The sequence below is a fragment of the Arvicanthis niloticus genome, chromosome 5 (genome assembly GCF_011762505.2).
Source record: "Arvicanthis niloticus isolate mArvNil1 chromosome 5, mArvNil1.pat.X, whole genome shotgun sequence".
NCBI lineage: Eukaryota > Metazoa > Chordata > Mammalia > Rodentia > Muridae > Arvicanthis > Arvicanthis niloticus.
The window spans coordinates 65,506,195-65,529,526 of NC_047662.1; the positions used below are offsets into that span (position 1 = coordinate 65,506,195).

The 23,332-nt window shown below is 38.7% G+C and overlaps 1 protein-coding gene and 1 non-coding gene across 5 annotated transcripts in view; both read left to right on the forward strand.

Annotated features, from left to right (window-relative positions):
* The window catches only part of Bnc2 (basonuclin zinc finger protein 2), a 402,767-nt gene that overhangs the window by 352,353 nt on the left and 27,082 nt on the right, over nt 1-23,332 (forward strand). The window lies entirely within an intron of this gene.
* On the forward strand, nt 16,321-16,393 carry Trnak-cuu (transfer RNA lysine (anticodon CUU)). Its single transcript has one exon. It is a non-coding gene; the product is annotated as a tRNA-Lys (tRNA).

Below are 23,332 nucleotides of genomic sequence, written 5' to 3' on the forward strand. Positions count from 1 at the left end.
TGCACATGTATGTTCTTGTCCTTCCAGGCACACATGCATCAACAGGTAGATCAATAGAAGGCGATGTGTTCAGTTTTTGAGAGATTTATCATTCATTCAAGTGAGTGGAATTTACATACAAAATATTCAGAAATGTATATTACTTACTGTGAGGAATCTCTGATGTGCATGTTTCACATGTAGTCGGGGCAGTCTTGAACTGATTAACATGTGCAATATGGTTTCTAGATGCAGGATCAAGATCTTGCTTCATTCTTGGGGCAAGCTAAGGCCACAGCTCTTTAAATGAGCAAACAGAAACCCAGTGTCCACCGTGCACCTGACATTCTGTGAGGCCTTTGGTTAGCATATGCCATTTAACTAGTCCTAACAATAATCCCCAAAGTTTCTGTCTTTTCTTCACAGCTGGGAGACTGAAGCTCCTAGTGGCCATACAGCCAGTAGATGAAAGAATTGGTGTTGAAGCCAGCAGGAGCCTCCATACCCGACACGTTTGAGTTTTGTTTGGATGGGGTTTCCTACACAGGTTGCCTCTCCTCTCTGTCAGTGCCCCACAAAGGGAGACCTGGGGGTTGTTAGAAGCAGAACCTATTCCTTCTCCCCTGCTTACCTCTTCTCTGTTTATGCTTCCCTTGCAGCTGCTGGTTAGCTCTGGCTTTCTGTGACATGCCGTGGAGTTGGCTTTTTGATATATTACCAACATCAATAAAGTACTTATTACATAATTTAAAATTTGATAAAAATCTGTTTTAAAATGTTCCAGAAGACAAACAGTAATATTTACCTAGCAACAGATGAGATTATATATACATGGATATATATATATCCATGTATCTCTTAAGTATGAATATATATGTGTTTGATATAGGTATTCATACATGGACTTTTATGCCATTTCTTTTTCTTTCTTAAAGACCTATCCCAAAGGCATAGAAGGGGAAAGGCATAACTGGGCTAGCAGCTATCACCATGGGAAATTAGTACAGTCTGTGGTTTCTATGTGGAGAAAATATAGCAAAAACAACACATACGAATCTTCCTTGGTTTTTGTGTTACTTGCTGATACGGTGCATAAGCCATAGTTCTGCACTTGACTGACTTGTGATTAATCAGGATGTCTTTGCTGTCCACAGTACAAGTCATGAATACTAACCTGTCCTCCCTGTGTGTGTCAGCAGAGCTGCTGTTTGCATGCTGTTTTCTTGGTGCTACTATGTGGATGCCCCAGGCCTTGGTTCCAGGTCCCCCTTCTCCTGCTGTGCTTTGCCTATGTTTCTGCAGAGAATTGTAATGCTCTCAGAAAAGGGACTTTTACAAAAAGGTGTTCTGTCTACTCAGCTCGGGGTGGGGAGAATGAAAGATCACCATGTTTTATATTGCCCAGGGCTCTCAAATCCAGCCTCCTACAGTCAGGAAAATCCTTTGCAGAATGCTTTACCCTGAAGAAATCAAAAACAAAGGCAGCACCTGGGTCCTAGAAACTCCTAGAACATTGTTTATAGAGTGTGTCTTAAGGATTGTGAGCATTACTTTGTCTTCTTTCTCTTCTAGCTGTGTGGGGACATGAGGCCCTTGGAGACGGGAACAAGGATTCTCCATTTAACTCTAATTTACTTTTATTGTAAATAAGGATTGTTCTCCTGAATACTGGCATTATTCACAGGAGACTCAAAAGTTTCTGTGCATACCTCAGCCACATGACAGGGAAAGGGACCCTGTTCTCCAAATCTTCCCCAGTAGGTGTTGTTCTTACTAAACCTAGAACCCTAAACTGAAGGAGTGTGCATGGATCTGCTCCTTGCTCTCCCTTCCCTGCAGGCTGATGCTGGAATACAGTTTGTAACCTTCATACTGCGCCTGAGTGATGACGTAATTAAACAAGCTAATGCATGTGAAGTGTCCTTTCCCATGGTGACTGGCTGTTGAGTGTATGATCATAGACAGTAGCTGTTACTTTCCAAGTTCTCTTTTTCTCCTTCATACTAATTTATGATAGCTCCTTGGTGAGGTCCAAAGGTTTACTTCTGCCTGCCTTATGATTTTAAAAAACAGTGACTTTAACTGAGATTTTTATCTTACATAGTTTACATGTAGTTGGTAGACTGACTTTTAAAAACAAAATGCCTTGTTGATTACTTTATCCTAAATCATCCTCTGATTCCAACAGTTTTGCCATAAAAAAATAGCACCGTATTGCTTGTAGGGCGACTTGGCAGACTAGTCTCAAACAGCTATAAAGATTCTCTACCCTATGTAAATACAAATCAAAACCAAGAGATTTGTGAACATACCATTACTGGTTTTTGTTATTACAAGTAAATATTGGAAGGAACCACAAAAGCTACTTTTGAAGAATGACTAGTTACATGTTCTAATAAATAGTATTTGATATATTAAATACTCATTGAGTGGATGCTGTCTGAAGGAAATGAAGCCAGCCATGGCCTCTAGGCGTCTAAGAGCTTCATTCTGGTGGATCTATTACTGTACAGTTTCTACTCAGAGTATTTGTTTCCTCTGAGGTACCGACTAAGGGTTCTGTAATCTTTATTTTATCATATCCTAACATGACCACTCAGAAAAGAGTCATAAATCCCAGTGCTGGAAACTGATATTTCCTTTTCTGTCTCCTGCTCATCCTTTCCTGAGTCTAGCAGTAAAGTTAACTTTGGGCCCCCGAGAATGATCATTACAGAATCTGGTATTGTGCTGTGCCACTTCGTGTAGAGCTGAAACACTAGTGAGGCTGTGAAAGGACAAGGGGTCAGTGTGGCAAAGAGCATTGTCACAGCAGCTAAAGACTGTCACCCATACATGCTCTCCACATCACTGTTTGATGAAGCCAGCCAGTAACGTGGGTTTGTAACAATTCCTAACAAATGCTCCTAAACTGTAAACACAGTAGTCCTTCCTGAACACAGCCATTCCTTCTGGGAATCTAGAATTTTAGCTTATGCTAGGTTTATTTGACTCGAGGGACTTATTGGCCACTATGAATGAAAACCATGGTCTCTGATTCATGAGTAGAGAGACTTCTAGTTAGCACTGACTTCTGATTATTAGCAGAAGTGGGCATCAGGAAGGAATGTGTGCATGTGTGGAGCAGGGAGAAAGGAATTTTCCCCAAATAGATGGTCGCAGTTGAATGCCAGAGGACTCTGCGTCTACTCCAACTGCTCTGAGATGACTCCCACTGTGTCTGCTCTCCCCTGAACCTTGCCACATGTTTATATTCCCTTTGCTGATTTGTCTTTACACTGTACTGATTCATAGCTCTGAGTATGCCTGTACGCAAGTCTTGTAAATATTAGGGTGGGTCTTGGGGATTCTATTCTGACATTAGCTAGAATCCAACTTGAAAGATTCAATTCCGGAAAAATAGTCAAGAGGTCTGAAGGTATGCCTGAAGATTCTCCTTACAAGCACTTCCCCCCGCATCGTCCCCCACCCCATTCTCTCATCTCTATCCTAAACACTGTTTTAGTATTGTTTTTCATTAGTAAATATGTTTAAAACATAATAAAGTTAGGTGGGTACTCAACAGTTTGTTATATCACTGTGAGTCAATTTATTCTTCTCTGTGTCTGTCATAACTGTTGAGAGAAACTTAGGAAATATGATATATCTCCCTCCACCTCTTACCTCTCTCCCTGCCCCACACATAAATACATTCTTTCCTGATGCCCACTTTTGCTAATCAGAAGTCAGTGCTAACTAGAAGTTTCTCTGCTCATGGATCATGAGTGTTAATAAACTCACTTTGAAATCCTGAGTCTTCCAATTAAAATAATAAAGATTACATGAAATTAAAATTAGAATACTTTATTGTTTATACCACATCCCACTCATTGTATGTTTACATAGAGTGTGCCCATTCTTACTATACCTAAAGAACTTGCTAGAGCATTTTCTATTTATCTCAATTTAGAGTGAAAAGAAACATACATGGAAGCCTGCCTGAATGGCTAAAAATAGCATCCAAGGGAGGGTTTGGGCAGAAAGGGAAGGGCAGGAAGTAGATTCAGCAGTGGCCACTGTTGACTGTGCTCAACTGCACCTGCTTCTTCTGACCCTGCACTACTCATTTTTCTACAGAAGTTCACCTCACATATGCTTGGCTTTTGTGTTCTGGGAGTGTGACTTACATGTCTTGAATGAGAACTATCAACAGCATGTGAATATTAGGTGGTGTCTAGTTTACATTCCAATAAAACAGACCCAAAGAGAAGATGGGTTGGATGACAAAAATGTTGTCCCCATGTCTTAATAGGCAATTCTTTAGTAGGTAAAAAGAAAAGGTCTACATGTTTATCTGAAATGTCGACCATTGCTTCATATTAACTATTAGAGATGGGCATTATGGCACATACTTGAAATCCCAGCAGTTGGGAGGCTGGAGTAGATAAAAATTAACAGACACCAAGTTAAGCTGGGAGGGGGCCCAAGAAAACTGATGTCCAAGGCTAGTCTTTTAATGCATAATAAGTCTGGCTAGCTTGGGCTAGAGTGAGACTCTTTCAGAAAAATCCAAGGAAGCATAGTTAGTTACTATAGAATATAATGGTGTTTTAATTATCCATGAAAAAGAATGAAATATATTCTTTCACATAAAAAAAGAATGAAATAAATAAAACTGAAGGTCATTATGTTAAGCAAAATGAGATTCATAATGACAAACATGTATACCTTCTCATTCATGTAAAATATGTATATATTATATATGTGTAATATATACATATAATTACATATTTATGTATTATATCACATATATTTACATATATTACTACATATACATATATGTATGTATATGTACATACATACATATATTTTACCTGAATGAGAGAGACCAAAATGTGGAGGGGAGATTGAGAGGAATGGAGACTAGCTAGTGTGGGGAGAAAGGTTATATGGGTAAATATGGTCAAAATCTACAATACAGTTGAAGAAAATCATCTCTGAGACCTTACATTTTTTCCACTATTCTGTACCTTTTCTTTTTGGAAGATGACCAGAGTTTCATATTAATGACTGGACAGATGCAGCCACAATAAAATACTCTGATATGTTTTCATACTTACATGTTTATTTTCTCTTTGCCACTTTATTTTTTTCAAATATTCCATAAAAGGGAATTATCTGCCATTTCTCTGTCCTCCCTATTGCTGAAGTTAATATATCTCAAGGTCCATCCAGAACTTTATGACTTATGGTTTTAATTATGTATCTTAATGTTCTAATATTCAGTTTGACTGTTCAGTAATTAATTGTTGGCTATCATGAAACATGCTTCTAGTTTGTCAATTTTTCAAATTCACATCTGTATTCTTATATTTGAGTTTTGAGACTCCTTAATGTTTGTTAGATTTCCCTAAATTTTTCATCCAGCATATTCTCCTGTGATGAACAGTCTTTCTCAGTTTTGTTATTTATTTCTACAGTTTAGGAAATTGTGGTGATTGGCCCTAAACATATAGATTCTGTGACAAAATCAATTGAGGAATATAAGATTAGCCAAGATCTTAAAAGTACTTCTGGGAAACATGAATTACTGCTTGTATCCAAAAGCTTATTTGTTGTTTTAGGAGTGTGTGGCATGAACTGTTTGAGCATCTGCATTTGCAAATGTGACTGAGCGGACACTAGAAAACCTGCCTCCGAGCACAGACAGTGGCTGCTTTCTGTTTGTTTCTGTAAGCATCTCTAAAGAAAACAGCTGGGTTTACAGAAAGGACTAGTTAGTTTACAACAATGAATTACATTTCAGAAAAGTAGAAAAAAGAAAAGAAAAATAGTGCGTTTCAAAAGTGCATGACATGACACTTGAGATACCTCATGTAGAAAGATGAGTGTTAGAGAATTCTGATACTGAGGAGGCTGGTTAAAAGTAAAGTGTCATCCCAGATTACATGTACCACATGGATACAAAACAGATTATACCTACACCCCCTCCCAAAAAAAGTATGGGGTTTATAAGAACATTACAGTGAACAGTTAGTACTTGAGAGGTGGACCTTGAACAGTCGTGAGTCCACACATGAGAAAGTGTTACAGGGAGAAGAAACAGTATAAGTAGAAAGTGGTTGTAGAGACATACACGGTGCTCTGTGAAAGTCATGGTGCCCAAGTACTGGGTGTCAGTGTATATATGATGTAAGACTTGAAAGGTAGCTTGAAACAGTTCCTGAATGCCAACATTAAATACTATATGCTGAAATCTTACAGCAAACAAGACCTGTGGAAGTTTACTTTGGGAGGATTGTAGCATGAAGAGAGGTGTAGGAAAAGCAACTTTGGGTGAGAGTAGTATATTAGAAACTGTTAAAACCACCTACTTAGAAAATTAAATAGGCCATTAATAAACTTATAAGAAAAGTGTAAAAGATAGATGAAAGAAATAGCTATTAATAGACACTGGGATGGTTACCCATTAAGTAAACTAAAATCTGGGTCCTGAATTCAGAGAGGGATGGGAAAGGAACCAAGCAGATGAGGCTCTAATGACAGGCCAGGTGGAGTGTGGAGATGGAAGCGTCTCCATTGCAACATAGTTTCTGTATGTTCCACACTCAAGCTGACTTGAACCGTACTCTAAACACTATTATGTCTGTGACCTTAAGCAAGTTGCTCAGCCTCTTCCCATTCAGGTGCATAACAGGATCTCAAGCTGATAAAAATAAACACAAAACACATGTGCCAGGTAGGTTTCCTGGCTCCTTGTCAGAATACAGCAATACTAGGTAGTGGTGTTAGTTTGCAATTTTTCTCGTAGCTCCAGCAGTAACTGATTTTTTCAAATCTCACTTTATATATGAAAAACCTAAGGCAGAGGGGCTATGTTTAAAAAAAAAACAACAACAACAACAACCTTTAGCCTAAAAGTAAGGAGTTAGCACAAAAATAAGCTGTATATGTTTTTGGTTGGAGACTGTTTTAGACACTAGCTCTTTTGAACTGTTTATATTATAATTCGGGGGGTGGGGGGGGAAGGAGGGTGCTGAGAACAAAGCCCCAAACCTCGAATCTTCTAAGCAAGCATACCACTGCTGATCTCCACCAGAGCCCAAGGGTACTAATGTTGACCTACAGGCCAAATCTCAAAAGAAACCCTCAGAATTGTTGTTTTCTTCATAAAATAGTTAAATGGATATAGGCCATAAATGAGAAATAACAGAAGTGACGGGAAGACCAGAAGAGAAATTAGCAACTGATAAACAAACTGTTATGGTCAGAAAGTGAAGGGGAAATCTTATTATACACACATTTGTCCTTGCAATGTTTTGTTATTTCTGTATGTAATAATTAACTGCTGATGATTTACATCTGTCCACGCCATAGTCCCTTACAGACAACCAGCCACATTTTGCTTTCTGGTTGATTGTAGAGTGGGATTTGCTTTCACTGAAGAAAATGTTCAACCTGAATGTAGCATCTTTTGCAAAAGAACTTCCTAAAAGTAGAAACTTTCTGGTACTTACAAGGAGAAATGGTGAGGATAGTTTAACTATACCTGGTTTGCTAAAACTACCACTCTTAACTTTCCTAGAGCAATAGTCAGGAGGCTGCCTCCCTGCCACAGCAAACCCAGGGGAAATGACCTGATGTTTCTACTGGAGCCCTTCTGCATAGTCAGAGGAGCTCTGTCTATGGGGAAATGTCTTTTGAGTAGCTCAAATGTGAGGTTGGATAGCATCACACCCATTAGAATGTACTTAACCCTGGGTGTGGCAATGGGATGCAGTACATCCTACCTTACCTGAGTGGACAACCACTGGGCCAGGAGAAAAGATCACAGTGTGGAGAAAACACCCAAGCAGGTCCCAGGTCATCCAGTCACACCTAGGCCTGCTGATCTTCATCGAGAAAAACTGTACATCTGAAACACATCATGCAATATGTGATCTTCAACTGCCTCCCGACCCCATGCTCAGTACTAGTAAATTCAAGCAGCATTGATTCATCTTGGCAGTGTGGCTGTAAAAGGCTACAAGTCTATGGTACAGAGGCACACATGACATAAAAATACAAGTCAGTTACTGAGGGCAGGTAATTGTTACTGGGAGTGGCAAAAGGAAGGCAGCATCAGAGACATTCTATAGGTTCTATAGGTTCACTTCAGTTGAGCCCAGATGAAAGAGGGTGTTGGTGGAAGACAGGGATACCGAGACAGTTTGGCACTTTTCACACTCACAAGTAGCTCTTGAGTTGGAGTGTCAGAGATCTCACCAAGATTTGATGTATGAAAAGTAGGTCAGGTCTATATTGAGGGGCCTTCAAATGCCAGATAATGGGAAATTATTACTTACTCTATCTGTATAATAGGGAGCCTCTAGAGTGGTGGTTCTTGACCTTCCTAATGCTGTGACCCTTGAATATAGTTCCTCATGTTGTGCTGACCCACAACCATAAAATTATTTTCGTTGCTACTGTAATTTTGCTACTGTTTAGGATCGTAATGTAAATATCTAGGTTCTGCGGTCGTCTTTTGGGGGTTGTGACCCACAGGATGAGAGATGCTGCTCTAAAGGTTTGTTAGAAAAACCGAAACATCCCCAGTCTCCAGGTTTGGAAATGTGAGGAGAGTTTGCGTGATGACAAACAGGTGGAGAGCTGGTCAGAGTGAGGAAGGAAATGCTGTGATTCTTCTGTGGCTGTTCTTCACGTGCTAGCTTATACCCAAGTATCTTTCAATAGTCATATTTATTGTTGCCTAAATAGCACTGATTTCACAAACTCATTAAAATATTGTCTGTCTGATGGTGCCCCATATACACAAATCACACAGGTAAGTAGTTGCATATATCATTAAAGTCACTTTTTAAACAAGGAAAGGTTTTTTTTTTTAATTCTCACTAGTGACACAGTGATGCCAGTCCTAACCAGGAACTCATTCCTTCTAACTTAAAAAAGACTTAAAAAGCAGAAGCCTTGCATGGTGTTTCTATTTTAGCCCAAAGCAGCTGCTTGGCTGAAGCCGTGTGGCCTAAACACCATACAGACAAAATCAGCCTGTGGGATTGGAGCCCTAGGGGGTGTACTTAGAATCCAGCAGCCCCTGAGTTAGAGCTGTCAAGCTTGGCTTTCATGTTTTCCTTTGCCTTTGCTGCAGCCTTTTCTCCCAGCCTGTTCAGCGAGGGCACCAAGAGGAAGTGTGTTTGTGAGAGCATACTGCCACCAGACAGCTTTATCATCGGTACTGGGAGCCCCTCCTTCCAAACCACGGCTGTCACAAGGCAATTTCATGCAAGCTTTCTACACGCCCAGCTAATTGAGAGTTGAAAGCTAGCCTTCAGATTACAGTAGCCCTATTTCTTATGCTTGCCAGTTATCAGACACCTGGTATCATTGAATGGTGACATTTTTAATATCTCCCATTTTGAAAAATTAAATGGTGGTCATCTCAAGAAACTAGATGGGTCTGTCCTTTCACATGCAGACATTTATCTACTTGACAATATACAAAATCTTCAATTTCAGATAAAAACCAAATTTTTTGTACATTATTTGCAAATGATACATTGCACTTTTTTTTTTCTTAAGACTCTTATGTGGTCCTTATTGTCTCTGTAAATTTTACCAGAGCAGATGTAGTCACTGTAGTGCAACAGTGGACTAAACTAATTTCCCTGATGTAAACATTGTTAAACAATTTCAAATGTAAGTTTGGAAACAGTGTTTCTGAACCTGTTTAATAATGTTTAAAAATGCATCAATGAAATTGGCTTAGCCTGTGGCCTTTATTACATTATCTGTTCTCAATTACATAGATTCTGTGTTTTGTGTCTGGAGTAGTTATAAGTAACCGAAAAAAATGATCCCAGCTGAAGAGTGTGGCTTATCCCTAACCGATTTAATTTGATTTAAAATTGATAAACCTTGGAAAATACTTCCAGAATGTCATATCAACTATTAAAATGATAGGAAATGCATCCAGGAGGTCAGGCCAGCACTGTTCTTTCACCCGCCGACACCCCCCACCCTTCTTTAATCCCCATTGCTCTTCACCTTCCACTCACCCCATCTCATTGTTGTGACTCCACAGTAAATTTTAAGCTCTCAGTCTTGAAATGTAACATAAAACATTAAATATGTTTTTACTAATTATGATCTGCTAAAACTCCAAGTACTGTTGCTGAAGCTTTTTTATTTTAATTTCAGAAGTAGTATTTAAGTGATGACATGCAGTAATTTGCTCATTCTTCTGTCAGTATAATTTACAAGGCAGTGGCAGATAAACATAGTAATACAAGATTCATTTACAGTGACACAATGGCAGATACACAGAGCAGAACCCTGGCTATGAGATAAAGTGGACTGAGTGACTTATGCAGTAATTAGGGGATAATTGTCATTAACCTCACAAACAGTAGTTTACCCATATTGTTTAAAAGGCTCCAGGATGCGTAATGACAAGGTAATCTGTCAAAGCGCTAGGGGGAAATATTAATAAGATTTGTGCAAGCCTGGATAGAAAATATGCAGAAAGCGGCCACATTAAGCTAATTGGTGGATGAATATACACTTGTAAAAGTGCTTCTAATGGCACGTTTGCTGCTCTCCAAATGACTGCCGTTAATGTGGAGAAGTGGGCTGCTCAGAGAGTCAGGACTGCTGGGACAAGAGGGTATTAAGCCATGCAGACGCGGTATTACCTTGGACTCAGTAATGCATGCTTCCCCCTCTTAGCTTTTATTTTGAATTTCTGAATTTCCTATTATTGTAATGTATATTGATCATTTCTTTTTCTTTTTTTTTTTTTTTCTTTTTTTAGCCTAAATTTGTTCAGTCAACCACCAGCCTTAAATCACCCCTCTTGTGGCCAGATAGGATAGCTAATGTCTCTATTGATATCTTGTGTATAGATATACAGAAGCACTATTAATGAATGTTTGGATTTATAATTATGCACACATGTATGTGTGGGTGCTTTTTATAGGAAGGCATTTAGTCTGAACAATCAAAGGAGAGTGTATCCATCAACAGCCTTGTGTATGTTACAAGTAATAATGTGTTGTTCCCTGCTGAATGCTCAAGTAGGAAATTAATCTTTGTGTTCTGCTGCTATTCTTATACCCAGAGAACAAAAGTTAAATCTCTCAATACATCTTTCTGTTCTTGGTCCTGCTCTCTCACATTCTAATGAATATGTTAAAGTTCCTTTGGGTTGTTCAGTCTGCTTCTGTTGTAAAGAACAATTCCAGATGGATTGCATGAATTAGAATTATCCATTCAAGCTTTGAAAGCTCTGTATCTGCGTCAAGAATGTACAGCTAGAACAAAGATTAAAGCGTGTACCTTTGAACTGTGTTGAGGTTTTTGAGCTTTATCTAGTATATAGATAACCCTCACAGTGAAACATTCTGGGGTGCATTTTTCTTCCTCGTCAAGCATTTTGGAAAAACACAGGATCCCCAACATGATTTCATAGAAATATGAAGCCCAGAAGCATCCTGCTGACATGTAGAGTCTGCCTGGAAATTGAGGGACAAAATTTTGTGGAAAGTGAAAAGAACTAGAAATACACACCTCAACTTGAAAATGTCAGAAGAGCCCTGGCAAGTTTGGTTTACTGCAGAGCCAGCAGATTTATGGCCATCCCAGGACATCAGCTTCATCTTTATGTCCAAGAGGAGATGAAAACAAGGTCATTTGTGGGAAAACCCCTCTCTTTCCTCCTGTTTCTAGTGTTTGCTCTGTGGATTTCAAACCATCCCCTTGCTATCCTGAACATAAATGATTTACTCGCTGGACTCTCACTGGTGTCCATGTGACTACACAGTGTCTAAAGAGTTTGAGGAGAGAGTCTTGTATACATTCCTGCCACTGTCTTTTCAGTATACATTCCTGCCACTGTCTTTTCAGAACCACACAGTCTGTTGGAGACTATTGATATGGTTTTATGTGGATAATTATTTATATGGATTTATTAACACCTAATAAAGGTATAATTCAATCTTGAAGTTACAGACTTTTCATAAGCCCTTCAAAGTTTTATTGGACAGGTATATCAAGGCCCTATAGGAATTGATTGGGATAGTTCCCCAAGTTTTAAGCAAAGTTATGACTAAACTGGACATTTAGTTGACCAGGAATCAAAATTAACCCAGAGGACCCAGCACCTTTAATTATATCGTAAGTAACCAGTTTGGGATCATCATCAAGGAGGTAGAGGGGAGGACAGGATCCAGAATTCAAGAAAATCTAAGACTCTCAGAAAGTAAGGAATACCTTCAGTTACAGATACTCATATTCTGAAAAACAAGTGAAAAGTAAAAATGTTAGTGTTATTTTAATTCAAATGAATTATGTTTAGAGTCTATACTTGATATAGTTGATGGAACAGTGGGGTTCTGAACCTAATGTCAGTAGGGTGTTTGCTTATATATGGGGAAAAGACTAAAGCTGGATGTTGGTAATTTAGTAGTCACATAGCTGGTCATCCACAAAACCAAGATTGTCATTTTTATGTGTCCTTCAGTCATGTTCTTAATTATATTGTTCTCTACATTTGAATACTTCTGTTATATTAAAAATAATTAAAATGGGCAACTGTCAGATGAAAAACCTATTTTAACCTGTAGATAGTTCAGAAGTAGGTATTCTATGCTTCAAGTTAAGGATTTGTAGATAATTTTATAGCTGGGGGTTAATACACTAGAAATACTAACTTATAACTTGGGGTTTTTCCAGATTAGACATTAGCTCAGTGGTCAGGAGAGGCACTCCAGTCTGTCCTTGGTCTCGGGATTTAAAATTTTCGGACTTTTTTAAATTTGGGAACTCATTTTTCTTCTTATTAAATATGAAAACATATGGTGTCATTCAATTTTCTCAGGTTTGATTTATCATAGATATAGGAAAGTTGAAAAATAATTTTGAATCTTTGAAATGTAACTTTAGACTTTGCTAGAATTTACTCCTCTGGATTTTATATGTAAGACACCTGCTTTATTTCTTTGCAAACAAATGTCCAGGCAAGACATGCATATGGCTGGTTCTAATTTGGACAGTCTGAAATGCCAGTGTACATTAACAAAGTCCTGTTGGGCCCCAGAGCTTCTGTGATTTACTGTGCTGTAACATCAGGGTGATCAATCATAATCATAGTTCTAAGCTAAAAACAATGTACAGGTTGTTACTGAGAGAAAAGGAGGTAGTATTCTGCAAAGTACTTATTCTTGCCAGGTGTGTGTGTGTGTGTGTGTGTGTGTGTGTGTGTTTTCTCCTGTTAGTGTTTTCCAACAAACAGAGTCTCATTAATACTAGGAAAGTACTCTACCAGTGAGCTGAACACCCTGCTTAAATGATTGTTTAAAATCCAAAATAAAACAATATATTTTAAAAATTGGGTTAGCCCTTTAAAGCTAGTTTCTCTGGCATTTTGATGGTGCTACTTTGTGTAGAAAGTTAATCATTTGTGGAGGGTAAATTGTTTAGCTTAATGAGTCTCCACTTTCCAAAAATAACTTCTCACTGTGGAAAATATTTTCAGATATGAATCATAAAAACAAGTTATAGTTAACTGTATGTTATAAATGAATTACGTAGATAGTTACCATGCTACTGCTTTCTTATCCTGTGAGGTATATTCAAGGGTCATGTTCCTTACACTTCCAGTCTCACCCAAAGAGAAGCAATCCTTGAATTTGTACTTTGTGTAGTTTTTCAAGTAATGTGATATGCCTCACATCAGTATGTCCATCCTATGAGCTGAAACCTCGCGAATGCTGCAGAACACTGCTTTACAATGAAGTTTATATACAGCTGGAGCAGGAAGAGGAGCATCTTCTGTGTTCACATGTATGTGGATGTGCGTGCGCATGAGTGGGAAGCTTAAAATAAATGTCAGTCCTTGTGTACAAAAAAATATAGAGAACCGGTTTCATTGTTAGCACACTGTCTAACAAGGACTAATAGCAATCTCATCTTGACAGAAGATTCTTCAGTACAAAGTTGTGTGAGAGCTTCAACATTCTAACCAACTGTGTGTCTTTCTGTAACTATTCTTTGAGGGTAGGTGTATAAAGGGAATAGAAAGATGTTTTGAGTTCAGTTTTTCATGTAGAGATGTATTAAGTTTACTAGCAGTTTCTGCAATCACAGGAAGTTTTGATGTTGACACACCTCTTTCATGACAAAGACTAACTTGCTCAGATGAGGAAAAACATATTTATTTCCAAAACATAATCACATGAGCAAATACAAGTAAATCTACATGTGAGATTTGTTTTTTTATTGTTTGTTTGGTTGGTTGGTTGGTTTGGTTGGATGTCTGTCCTTTTGTTTATGCTACACCTTTATTATTCTTTTCTTAAGGGACATATCTTTTATAGACTATCAATGAGAAAAATAAGGATGCAATTGGTCAACATTGTATTTTGGAGGTGAAATACGCTCGTGAGAAATTCTGCAAAATACAAATTTACAAGTCATAGAAACTGAGTAGGGTTTTCAATACCTAAAACAAATGTTGATTCTTTAAAAGTAAAGTCTAATTTGAACCATTTGGTGCAGTCACGGTATGAATGAGTAGGTTTCATTCTGCCTACAGATATTGCAGTTGTTACAGCTGGCCTCCTGGAAACATTAGCTTCAAAGCTAGGAGAGCAGTCACATAAAAGAGCTCTGTGTGACTAGGGAGTAGTGTAAGCTTTGTTTACTTACACAACCAAACGGCTCTGATGTATGTTGTGTATATGAGGCGTACATCTCTCTTAGGCAGTACCCTGAAGAAATATGTTTAAATGTAAAATTTACTAAAACAAATGAGCACGCCCAGATCATTCCCCACATGATTTCAAGTGTTTCTCAGAAATTATCACAACATTGCTTAAAAACTTTCCCTAAGTAGTTCCCAGAATCTATTCAAACAGATTTTTTTGTGTTAGCATTTTATCTTCCTTTTTTGTTTGCATGCATACATACATACACAAACTTATATGTGCATATACAGGCACATATATACACAAACATTGGTCCATGGACACTTATGAATGCCAAGTCAAATAAATTTGTGAGATAAACATAACTTTTTTAAAAAGGAGGTGGATTGGTTCCAGAGTATCAGAGTCTCCAGGACAGTTAAGGTTGGCGGCTAAAAGAAGAACTTAAAAAGCTGGCTTGGCATTAGAGTGATAGCTTGACATGAAGTATTTTCTTCTAAGATGTACATGCATCCTTAGTTTTAGTGACCTATGGTAAGTCTTGGGAAAATGGAAGAGTACTGAAAGTTTGTGACTGTTTAAGCTGTTTCTTCAAAGCTGTTTGTGGTCCCCAAAGGCATGTGTTTCCCAAACTGCATCTCAATGGAGGAAATGCCCCTACAAGATCCAACTGCAAAGCATCTTCTTAATTAGTGATTGATGGAAGAGGGTTCAGCCCATTGTGGGTGGTGCCATCCCTGGGTTGGTGGTCCAGGGCTCTATAAGAAAGCAGGTGGGGCAAGTCATGGGGAGCAAGCCAGTAACCAGCACTCCTCCATGACCTCTGCATCAGGTCCTGTCTCCAGGTTCCTGTCCTCTTCCTTCAGTGAGGGACTGTGATCAGGATGTGTAAACCAACTAAACCTTTACTCTCCAACTTTTTTTCTTCTTTTTCCTTTTGTTCCCCCAAGACACAGACCTTACTTCATCTATAAAGTAGGAGGCATGCCATTTGTTTGATTTCAGATAATGGTCTAAACTACTATATTCTCCTCTTGTGAAATTCCTGAGATGTGTTCTGACACATTTAAAGATAAGGCCAGCTTGAAGACAAGTGGAAAGAGTGTATCAATGTCTTAGTGTGAGGTATGTGTATATAATCCATGCCTAACACACTCTGGTATTGGCCTTGTGGACCAGAAGTCTCCAAAGTTTATGAGTATATTGTCATTAATGAAAATACATAGAGTGTTTACCCTGACACAAATAGAACTTAAATTCATGTTTGAAAGTCAGTGGGATGTCTCAGTGCATAAAAGCTCTCGTTGCCAAGCTTTGAAGACCTGAGCTCCCTACCCAAAATGCATCTGGTGAAAGGAGAGAACCAGCTTCCTAAGTTTTCCCTGACCTACAAATGTGTGCTGTGGCTCACATATACCCAGACATAAGCTCACATACACAACATAAATAAGTCTAGAAATTAGTGCTAGTTCACTGTAAGTTCATGACTAGAATAATATTACCAAAAATTGCCTTTGTTGTTAAAAACTAAGTCAAACTTTTCATGTTTATTCCTCGTATCATGTAGGGAAAAAAATGAGGCTGGGGATCCCAGGGTTCCTCCCGCCATGCTGTGGGCAGTCTGCTGGGAATGCTCTGGGTCCCTCCAGCTGGAAGTTGGGCCCGGCTAGCTCAGTCGGTAGAGCATGAGACTCTTAATCTCAGGGTCGTGGGTTCAAGCCCCACGTTGGGCACCAGATGTAGGGAAAAAAATGAGGCTGGGGATCCCAGGGTTTCTCCCGCCATGCTGTGGGCAGTCTTATGGGAATGCTCTGGGTTCCTCCAGCTGGAAGTTGGGCCCAGCCTCCAGCTGGAAGTTGGGCTGCTCATTAACTAAAAGCCTCTCCCCGGCTCCTCATGGTTCCTCATGGCGGCACTGGAAGTTCATAACACACGAGGAAGTCCTTGAGTTTCCAAAACCGGTTTATTCACATGGCGGATGGTGGATGGATCTGAATGCATACCCCCCCAAACCCAGGATCAACCTGAGTTAAAAGGAGGAGGGGGGAAAGGGGGAGGGGCTGGGGAGGAATGTTTAATAGGCTCTGCCTCTGGCCTTCAGGTACCTCATTAGTATGTAAATCTCTCTAGGGCCTGTTCATGCCCTTCACCTGAGTACCTGACTGAAGGGTGAAGGTGGAATAAAGATTAGACCTCATGTTAGGCCCGACAGTATCACAGATTGCTTTACACTGTTTACTAATAGAGACTAGGAACTATGTATGTTTATATTAGAGTCACAGGATAATTTAGGAGGCAGAAATTTGTATATGTGGGATATTGTAAAATTTACAGAATTTAACTTCAGAAAGTTCACTGAGGTATGGGTTAAAAATATAGGGCTTAGCTAAATATATAATGTGGGCAGCCACTGAAACACACACTTCTGACAGAACATTGTCATCACCTCAGAGTTTGATAATGCTGTGTTCAATCAGTTCCTTTCTACATCTTCAGTCACTGGTAACTGTAATCGGAAGTCTGTTCTTGTAATCCTTCTTTCTGAATTTTCATTCATTGCATTGGGAGACTATGCATCCATTCGGGATCTGATGAACAATGCTTTGCAAAGTTACCTATGTTGTAGTACTTGTTGACAAGTTACTACTTTGCATTGCCCAGTAGCATCACATTGTACAGCTATCCCACACTTGTTTCCATTTAGGACTTAAACGTCTACAAGATGCGACACAATATATCATGTAAGTTGTATGAGGCATGTTACCTCATTAGTTTTAACTTAGTGATAACTGTTAAACATTACCTGCTAGGGTGTACTTAAGTGGGCTCAAAATTCCATAATACCTATACCTTCTATCTGAGATGTGCATCTTGCCTTGATACTTGTGTTAACCTAAAAGAAAACGACCATAAGAAGCAGGTCATGAATACTAATTGCCTATGTAGTTGTGATGAACTCTTCTAATAAAGTATGCCATGCAAATCTAGACATGAAGTCAAAACACATTTTGTAAAGTTCCAGTTTTAGTGTAAGAAATAAGCAGCCCTTAGCGTTTTGTGTCATTTAAGTAACTTATTCTCTTATTATTATTTATTTATTATTGCTCACATTAAAAATATTTTATTAACTATCTGAGAAATTTGTGCAGTTTATCTTGATGATATTCATTACTCATCCACCCTTTACCACCCCCCTCATCTCCTGTCATCACACCTCTCTACCCAGTCCCCAGCTTCATGGCTATTTGATTAAGTTCAATAGCCTATCAGCTCCAATTTGTGTTACACATCCACTCCTTGGTATAGAGCCATCCACTCAAGTATGGCCAGCCTACAGGAAACCATACCATTAAAGAAAGCTGACTCTCTTTGCACCAGAAGCCATTAACTGTCCAGTGCCCCTCAGTTGCAGGGACTCAAGAGTCCCTCTCTCAGCTCTGTGCTCCAGTGTTGACGTGTGTAGGTCTTGTGAAGTGAAGCACAGCTGCTGTCAGTTCATGAGTGCAGTGGTCCCATCATGTCCCAAAGACTGTTTTTCTTCAGCCGCTTCTGATTTCTACCTTCTAGCATCTTTCCATCTTCTCTTCCATAATGGTCCCTGAACTTTTGGAAAGCATATGATACAGATTTCAGTTTGAGCTGTGTATTCTACAGTCATTTATTCTCTGTATTCAGCCAGTTGTAAATTTCTGTATTAAACACACACACACACACACACACACACACACACACACCAATCAACTAGACAAAGAAACTTCTCTGATGAGCTCTAAGAACTACACTAGGAATTTACATGCTATTTTGATACTGTGTCCATTTAGCAAAATAATATTAGTTGGTTCACCTCCAGAGTCTGTGAGCTCCCCAACCGTGGGTTCTTGGCCAAATTTATAGAACCAAGTATGTTTTTCTTTCTCTGGAGCAGACTTTAACCCAAATCAGACAGTAATCGGTTACCTCTATAATGGCTGTGCCACTATTGCACCCAAAAGCATGTCTTTCCATGCTAGTCATTATGGCAGTTCACAGGGTTTACAGCAGGGTAATGGTAATAGTATCGATACTGTTTTAACCCCAGCAGCCTACGGAATACCTCTCAGTACTATGAGAGATTCTCTCTCACAGCTGTATCAGTATTCAGTATGTATCAGTGGCTGCCTTTAGGTTCCTGTTCTGTTTGGGCTCCTGTCCTGATTTCCCTCAGTGATAGACTATAATGTAGAAATGTAAGCTGAAATAATCCCTTTTCTCCCCAGCTTGCTTTTGGTCATGGTACTCTAGCACAGCAATAGAATCCTAGGTAAGTAACTGGAGACCCCAAAACAGCACATGCCTTTGTCATTGCTCTTGGTTGCATACCAGAACTTGAATTCTGCTGAAGACACCAAACACATTGCTCATAGGACATGGAAAAGTAAAGGTACTGACCTTGAAGCTTCTTACTTGCTAGCTCTCATAATACAGGGTTTTTATGCTTGACTAAAGGTTTTTCAACTTTTTAAATTAATAGTATAGCCAGTTATTTACAGAAATTCAATAGGTATAATCATACCTTATACTTAACTAACTGCAAATCATATTATTATGTTTTTTGTTAATATCATTTCTCAGTCTAATGGGTTGGAGGTCAGGAATTCTGGTTACAAATAGAAATAAAGGAATTGATTCACCAACTATAGAGGAAGTCAGGAGTTAAGTGTTATACTTAGATCTTAATGAATGCATGTATGAGACGAGTGTTATGCTACGTGTTTGTCAGTGTGGCTGTTATCTTCCTAGATCTACATATGACTGCATTTTACTTTGCTAGTACTCACTTCACTGTAGTATTCCTTTTTTTTTTTTTTTTTTTTTGACTCCTGTTCATTTGAGAAAGTTTATTTGATCATCTTGGAGGCAGTCTAGTTTTTCCTCCTAGTCACTCTTGAATCAATATTTAAATACAATAAAATAAATTACTAATAAAAATTCATGCCTGTAGTTACTGTGATAGAATTAAATTGTCCTAAAAGTTTTCAAATGGTTAATAGATGTGCTAAATTAATTGCAGTTCATTTTTTTTGGTGTTTGCTTTTTGATGTTGTTGTGTTTCTTTGTTTGTTTATAAAGCCTTCAGGCCGACACTGATACATCTGAATCAGTGGTTCTCAAACTATGGGCCATGACACCATCAGGGGTTGCAAATAAGATATCATGCATATCAGATATTTATATTATAACTCACTATCAAAATTACAGTATCAAAATTACAAAATTACAGTAGTGAAGTAGCAACGATTTGATTTTATGGGTGGGGTCACTACAACATGAAGAACTGTGTTAAAGGGTTGCAGCATTAGGAAGGTTGAGAACCGCTGTAGATGATTATAAAACATGTTGGACTTAGCCACTGTGTGAGAGTCACTACACTACACTGTCTACTTCTGTCCCATAGAGTTTCCATAAATGCTTTGCTCATTGCCATTGATGGATTCTTCTTCCCTTAAGCCAGCTTACCTATGAATATACTAAAACAAGGAAGTTGTGAACGTCCCATGTCCTCTCCCCACCTCCAGTTCTTACATTTACATAGTACTAGGTAATATGATCAAATATTAATGAAAACTTCTTGGGAAATATCCTATGTAGGCCTTTCTGTTGCTGGGATCCAGAGGGTTCTCAGAGGGTACATTGACATCCAGAAATTTGTGGTGTCCTTCACTATATTTTATTAGTAGACATTATCTTTATACCTTGCATTTAACTTTACAGTCAAAACTTACTTTTTGTGATTCAGGCTAATAGTAAAGTAGCTTTAATGACATAGCCTAAGTTTTGGCAGAGGTAGGTACTCAAAACTAACAGAATTCTGAAAGGTAGTTATTTTAGGAGAAGCAGCAGGCACTGCAGCAGCCAGGAGTAAAAATAGACCATGTAGAATGGCTATGTACCACGGGGAGAGATGGGAAGGTGAAAGAAATAAGATGATGGTAGTGGTTTTGATGATGGTTCATATTGGTTGCTATGGTTTCTGTGGCTCATTTAATTCCAAAGGCTGTGGTCTGTGAATGTATGTTGACTTGTAGTTTTAGGTTCAGGATGCCTGGACATAACCTGGAGAAGACATGATTATACACTGCTCGGGCTGGGGCTCCACCTAACAGAAAAGAGCAATCCCAGGAGGCAGTTGATAGCAAGAAGCAATGGTATAAAAGAAGGCAGTGCATAGTTGTACACAGCCTTGTTCTACAGTCTAGTCATTGTCCTGACTAGGTAGTCACAGAATGGTGTTCACCGAGTACTGTGGAGACAGACAGGAAACTGAAACATCAGAATTTTGTCATTCAAGTCTTGGACTCCAGGATTGCTTCTTGGAACCTTCCAAGAAGTCTTACAGTTCACTTGTGCTTTCATGTCTGTTTAACATTGCCCATACTCTGGATGTGCTTGTGGTAGCATGGAGGTGAGTGGTGCTGTCAATGAAACAATGTATTTAAAATCAGTTTCCTTGTTTACCTTCCTTCAGCACCATCTTTCCTTCTGTTCCCCACATCTCAAAACATGAGGCTCTGAGTAACATCAGTGGTCATTAGTGCCATTGTCTGGTAGCTATTGCAGCACTATAGAATCTTCCGAAGTTACAAGCTGCCGGTGGCATTATACGCTTACTTTAAACAGAGAGTATGTGAGGACATTCATCTTATAGGTAACTATTTCTGTGTATTTAGGAAGGGACAGGCATTTTGACAGTTTTCATAGGAAAGGATATCTACATGTGCTGACTGTCTAAACTGATAGGAGGAGCGGTATACGACTATTGCAGCTGCTTTCAAAAAATAATTCAGATAAATAATGGATAGCCACTCATTCAGACTAGCTATGATGATTCTGAATATGACAGTGTCTAGAGGGAAGTTTATATCCATAGGCTGAACATAGACTTTTTCATTGCAAGAATGGTGAAGTTTCATTTATTCTCTTGCTGCCTCCCTAGAGTGACATCGCATGGAATCATGGTTGATATAGTACTGTTGTCCTATATAGACTCATTCTGCCCATTTTGCTAGTTTTTTCCACTAATGTGTCTTTTCTGGTCTAATATCCCTAGGACCACACAATTACATCTTAACCCCTCTTGCCTGTAACTGTTGTTTTCAAAGAAGACATTACCAGCCTTCATATCATACTTCGAAGAGTTTTGTCCAGTATTTTATAGACTGCCTCTCAACTTTGGTTTTCCTGATCCTTTCTCATGATTATGTTGAAGAAAAAAAATGTTTATAAGACTACCCTTGGCAATCACCATATGCCATCAGGAGTACAAGATGCTTATATGTCTTCCTCCATTGATGTTAACTCTCAAGGCAGTGTGTATTAGATTTCTCTAGTGTCAAGTTATAATATTTGTCTTTGTAATTAATAACTGTGTTGTCATTTTTTAAATTTGTTTTGGTGCTGAACCCAAGACCTCACACATGCTAACCAGTTTCCTACAGCTAGACCACTTCTCCAACTCCCTCAACACCATTTTGTTTTTCTGGAAGGTTTTGTGCTCTCTTAAGCTGGTGGTCAGAGTTGGAGTGTCATGCACAGAGGAGGGCTGCAAAGAGCTCTGATCCTGGTGGGTCTAAGAAATGAGGCCTTAAAAAATTCACATAGTCATTATTTAACTGTTTGAATAGATTTCTCTCAGCCCATGCTAAAATGGATTGCCTGACATTAGGTTGCAGGATTTTTAAGTCCTACCTCCAGGCAAATCTCATAGTTACTAGAAAAAAATGAAAGTGTGAAATGCTTTTTAATGTATATTTAACAACACATAGTCTGATGGTTGCTGAGGTGTGGTCTCTGTGGACTTCCTTTGCTATCAGAGGAGGATGCTGACAGACAACTTTTTACATGTTTATTCTATCTAAAGCCGTAACGTGCTTTTCAGATATCTATTCCTGTCCTTTACAACAAAATCCTAAAATGTCCTACACTTGAAGAATACCTCAAATGTTAAATGGCTGGATGACAGTCATATTTCAAGAAGGGGAAAGTTGCTATTCACAAGTGACATTTCCTTTACTCCACCTCATGAAAGCCTACTCTCAGCCAGGATTAAAGCACAGCCATTTTCAGAAGACAGTGTACACTGAAGTGAGTGCTGGAGTTATGAGGGAGAAACGCTATTTTACTGATTTTTTTTTTTAATTCCACAAGTCATGTAACTCCTACTTAATGGGATATCTGTCATTGCATCTGGTGACGTATCTGCTTGAGTTGAAGGAGTACATTTCATGAACTGTACTGAATTCTTTCCTATGCTGTCATTATTTAATGAAAATTAGGGTACAATTTTTTTTTTGCATTTTACTAGATTGCACAGCCAGAGTTCACATCTTATACTAATACATGCTAAATAGTTGCATAGTATATAAATCATTGTTGTTAAAATGGCAGTACTGAAGGCATTTTAGATCACAGAGCCCCAGTGGTCTGCATTTTGTTTGCTTTGACATTATTAAACTCAATCTGTTTCTATAACCGTGACTGTAATTGCTACATTTACATGGCAGAGAAGTTGGCTTTGCATGTTAACTTTTAGTAACAGTGCTCACATGCTGCTTTCTCTTCCTGCTCTCTGTGTTTCATAAGCTGGCAGAGCACCTTTAGTTTCATTGAATAATTATGCACAATCAATAAGTTTT